Genomic DNA, 5,780 nt, shown 5'->3' on the forward strand with positions numbered 1-5,780 from the left:
TGTGATAGAGGAGATCCTGGTTCACAATTGGGCAACATGCACTCTCCATAATACTACTGAGAGTTCAGACCTCTGATAACAAAGATTAGGGTTTATGCCACTGGACAAGCAACTTTGGCCCACTGAAAGTGCTGGCCTTGGGTAAGGAAGCCTTTAATGGGCACATGAAGAAGGAGGTCATACTATTAATTATGTATTCAGGGTCAGAAGCAACAGTGAAGATTATAATTCGGTTTGTTAACTTTTTAAATATTTCGAAGAGACAGGAAATGACCACCATCTTAAAGGATTGAACAGCACTCAGGGAAGAAGGAAGGTCGTCTTGCTTCCAGGCAAGACTCCAATATCATCGGAAGACAAGCAACTTTGAGTGACTCAGAAAATAGACTACACCAGATTCAGAGCTTCAAACACTGGCCTTGAGTTCTGGGTGGGGCAGTCCAAAGAACAGCACACACATTTCACAGTCTTGGAACCAGGTTGTGGTTGCCCCTGCCACAGTCATAGACCAAGAGTCATGCCATAGAGGCTGGTCCCCATCCCTTAGTTGGTTTGCAGGCACACACTTGTCTCTTACTCAGAACACAGAAATATGTATTTATGTATGTGGGTCAATGTAATTTTTTGTTTATTTGTTTATTTTTGCTCTGGGTTGCAGTTTACAGAAGTTTGCAAACCATTCATCTGTTGCACACTGGTTCTCAACCAACCGAGGAGTCTCAGAATTACAGGGTACCATTTACAACCAGTGTACTTCTTGTCTTCTACTTCACTCATTCATTAAAATACTTGCTATGGCACTCAACAGTTGCAGGTTGTGATTATTGCAGGCTGAACTAAATTTTGTTAAGAAATAGAAAAAAATAACTTGCACTAGACTTTATTTTAAAATTATTTTTCAATATATTCTTCAACGTGGTTTTCATATTGCCTCTATAATAGGCAGAGGGACCAAAAATTAAAGGAAGAATGGCAAACAGTGCTGAAAGACAGTAGAAACAGTATGCTCTGCATGTTTTAAGTTAGAAGTTGGGATTGCTTTATGGAATTAAAGACGTAACCCCATAACATAACTTCAGATGGGGACAGGCTCAGGGAAAATGAAGTAGGAAAAACACCACTCTGTTAATTCTGCCACCTCTGCCCCCAGATTCTTAGGACCCCTGCTCCACACTTCCTCTTTGGAATCTTCCTCTCGACATGTGACAATGGATCGGATACCTCACAGAAAGTGAGTACACTGGAGTTTTTTACTCAGCACTACCAGCAGTATGAGCTACTTCTGTGATTTGTTAACTAGAATAATAAGGCAAGGTGCAACAAGATAGAATAGAGCAGAAAGGCAAATGTTTCCGAACTATCAAGGGGCACAGAGGTCCATTAAAGCATTGAACTTCCTTGTAAAAACTTCGTATTCTGGAAAAAAAAAAAGAGAGAGAGAACTGTGCCAGAGATCACGAATATGTTAGACTCTGGGAAGCCAATCTGATTCTCTAGTTTTCCTTGCCCATTCTGATAATTCTAGGCTTATAAAAAATATTAAAGGAGATATTGAAGACACTCTGAAGAAAATAATAGAAATGTAAAGTTTCATTATCCTTATCGAGCCACACTTTTCCACAATGCAGAGACCTCAGATACTCCCAGATTCTGAGGGATAGGCCTGATTTCCTTATGCATTTATTCTTCATTTCTATTTTTACTCCTGCATCCCTCCCAACCTCCCTTCCTCTCTTCTTTCCTTCTCTCCCTCCTAACTATTCCCATTGAATGAAAATGCATATTTACCACTAACCTACTAATATGCAATTTATTTCCATTATGTTCTCGCTCCACTGGTAATATTTATTTTCAAGGGGAAAAGGGAAAGACAGAGACCAAACAAAAGACACAAAAGCAAAGAAAACCCAGACATCATCCCTGCCACTTCTCTTTTGGGGATGTGGGGAGCAAAGACTTGTATTTCCTTTTCAAGGTCATTTCATGTTTGTTATTGGCTTGCAGCATGATAGCCTCCTGCTCCCTGGTGCTTTTTTAAGTTTAAATTAGTTTCCGATAAAGATGCGCTTGCACCTTGCAGGAGGATAGCATTGTTTTTAATACACTTGTAACTAATACTGCCAGTCCTTGGGGAGTTTCAAAGGACCTCAAAGGCGATAGTTCTCTACCCGGGAGCAAAGAAGCCATTACAGCTTGTACTGGAAGATTTAATAGGTGTCATAATTTATCATGTAAACCGAAAAGTGTTTCTTAATTAAGTGCGTACGTTAATGAATTTTTTAATTTGATCCCTGTAAGTACCTTGCTATACTAATTGCAATATTCTACACATTAGTCATCCGCTGTTGCCCTTGGCTATTTTCTACCCTGAGAGGAAGAGAAAGAGCTTTTCAGTTAAAGTTCATTTAACTCTTTCCACCCAACAAATTAGATTTAGTCCTACTCACATTGGAATGACAGCTGTGGTTCAATTTCTCTGAGCTTTCAGAGTTCTTGAATGCAGCAACCAGCTGAAATTTCTGTTATTTTTCAAACGTAGGAAGCTGGGGTAACTGCTCAGCAAGTGATGCCCTGCCCCTTCCCAAGGGAGCACGCTTCTTGATTCTCCTGAGCCTGAGGGGAGGTATATAAGGGCTAAGATGGCGAGAGGGGTCACAGATGCTTCTATTCTGCTATGAGTTCTCTGCAGTGTGATTAACAAAGGGCTGAAATTGGTACAATACTTCCCAAACTCAAAAGAATTAAGGAAAAATAAAACTTGGGTGTATCTACTTGACTGGGTATTATATCTACGGTGAATGACACATTATTTATAATAATAAGGGAAGTGTTTATGATACAATGTGAAGTCCAAAAGCACACTATAACATGATGGTACAATATTATTACAACTGTGAAAAACAGCAAAAAATGTTTTTAGGGGAAAAATTGGCTAATAATATGCTTAATCATTATCATGATTATCTTCTGGTGATATGGTTATGAGTGATTAATTTTATTCTTTTTCTATATTTCTGTATTTTCCAAATGTAGTATAATGCTGATGTGTTATGTAATAGGGAAAACCCTTTATTTTCCAAAAACTGGTGTAATGTCATATGAGGGCTTTAGGCTTCAGACTGTATTTTAGGGAGAGATGCACCCCATTTAAATAGCTATTATATAGCTTTTTAAACGTTTTCATATGTTCAAATTTATCCACAGTTTACAGAAAACCTCCAGTCACAAAGTGTTATTAAAGAAGGACTAAAAACAAAAAGATTCCAATTCTTGGCTTTTCTCTTTAAGCGGTCATATTTGAATATTCAGGAGGTGACAACTGTATTGTAATAAATTTTATTTGTTTTTCTTGCATTTGGAGACACACACTTTTCTCTTTATCTATAATGACTGATTTACAAGTTAAGCTGCATAAGAAATCAACACATTACGAATATGAATAAAAATATTATTTAACTGACACAGGTACCAATGCCTTATTTTTTTATACATTTATATTTTACAAAGAACTCTTATACTCTGAACCTATGTTAACACATCAAATGAATAAAATAGCCAAACGATATACAGGATGCCCTGTTAAATTTGAATTTCAGATAAACAATGAGTATTTTTAATGTAAGTTTATTGCATTATTTGCTAAATCCAGTAATCCTACAAATGAAGGAATTAAGATGTATCAGAACCGACTAGACAATTCTTGTTTGTTTAATGCATATGAATTTTGCTCTTGAGGGGTTGGGGCCCAGTAAGCCAAAAAAAAAAAAAAAAAAAACCTTAATCCAAGTGATTCCTTATAAGGACCACAAAATGTTGTGTTTTTAAGTCACTGTTCCATAGCAGTAGTACTCAGACTTTTATGTCCCTAAGGATCACCTGAGGATCTTGTTCAAATTTAAATTCAGATTGGGATTCTGCATTTCAACCAAGCTCCAAGGAGATGCTGATGTGCTGGTCCTTGAACCAAATTTCAAGCAGCAAGACAATTTCTATCTGATGTCTCTGTTAGGTTTCAAACTTGTTAATTTCATGATTCTTTTTTACATGTATCATATCATCTTATTAAAATTTCATTTTCAGGGGTGCCTGGGTGACTCAGTTGGTTAAGTGAGATCAAGCTGTTGGTTAAGTTGGTTAAGTGACCTCAGGGTTGTGAGTTCAAGCCCCATGTTGGGCTCTGTGCTGGGCTTTGAGCCTACTTAAAAAAAAATTCATTTTCAAACAAATGACAAATTTTCTGTAACCTAATTCTCATGGAGTAGACTGGAACTCAGAATTCATTATGGTATCACAATGCCAGACTTTGTGATTCTGGTCTTCACCAGGTAGTAACAATGTAAGTCCATCAGAAACATCAGAACTATGATATTTTCATTTATGACATTTGTTTTTTATCCACTGTTCATTAATGAGTGCTGACTGAATCCCTACTATGTGCCAATACTGCTGTTGTTCAGCACAGGAAACTCAACAGGGAAGTCCATGAGCGTATTTAAAATGGGAAGTTGGTCCATACCTCTGACTTTGTGATCCCTCCACTCATCCCCCGTCATCTTTATCATCAGCTGGCTTGCTCCTCGGAGACTTTATATTGGAACTTCCTTTTCCTCTGCATCTTTTCATGGTTGGCTTCTCACCGCTGAAATCTTAGGTCACAGCGTCAGCTCTTTAGAGAGGGTTCCTCTGATTTTTCTATCAAAAGTCAATCCCATGCCCTCCTGCACTTATGTATCATATTAATATAGTTTATGATTGACATTCTCTTATTTACTTACTTACACATGTGTATATTTATGTATCCACGTCTGTTGTCTATGCCGCTAACATGACACTTGTGAACAACAACCTTCCAGGTGTCGTCCTCTGTGACACTCCATAACTACTCGTGGATTAACTGACTTTCTTTTCTTAATAAAACCCAAATAAATTGAAATTTACATGTGTGTAAGCAGAACTAAAAACTTCAAGAATGATAAGGCAATGTTTGTGAGAGTTTTGTTTCCTTATAAAAGTCCATCTGGAATATTAATAACTGTATAATTCATTGTCTTACCTTGCATATTTGATATGTATTATCATTAGGGCCATATACAAATAGAATTTATATTACGCTGGTCTCGTGTATTCCTAATGTCATCCTATTGTGTGTTCTTTTTTTCTAAATATTTCTAGAGAAAGTGAGGTAATTTCAACATAACCCAACATAGAGGTAAAATTGTTTTTCTGTATTCCAAAACAACTAGAATTAGATGTAGTGAAACAAACAGAGAGAGAAAAAGCAAAAAAGTAACAGAAAGAAAGCATTCCAACGTTATTAACAACTCTCATTTTTAAATGGCACAAATGGAAAAGTATAAAAACCAGTCTCAATAAGTGTAGTAAAGGAATATCTGACCTAATTTTCTTTTGGGAGTTTGCTCAGTAGTTACACATTTGTTTTACAGGATGTAAAAAGTCAGCTTATACCTTTAGGTTATGCATTTGGACATTAATATATTTCTGGAATTAAGGCTGGGGGTATCAAAATTAACTGAAGAGACTAGAAGATCCCCCCTCATTAAAGTTTAGGCTCTAATATATGGCAGCGGGACTCCTAATTCAGTCACACAGCCGCTTAATCAGAATCCACATGTCAATTCCTGACCATCAAACTCCAGAAGCTATTGGCCTAATTATTGACCAGGCCACCAAGACTCACAAGTGAATCAGCCAGCATACTCTGGAAAGCTGAAAACTCCATTATCAGTGTCTTCCAGCTGTGCTCTGAATACATTATTGAT

The sequence above is a fragment of the Leptonychotes weddellii genome, chromosome 2, assembly GCF_054177405.1.
Source record: "Leptonychotes weddellii isolate Sample4059 chromosome 2, ASM5417740v2, whole genome shotgun sequence".
In the NCBI taxonomy this organism is placed as follows: domain Eukaryota; kingdom Metazoa; phylum Chordata; class Mammalia; order Carnivora; family Phocidae; genus Leptonychotes; species Leptonychotes weddellii.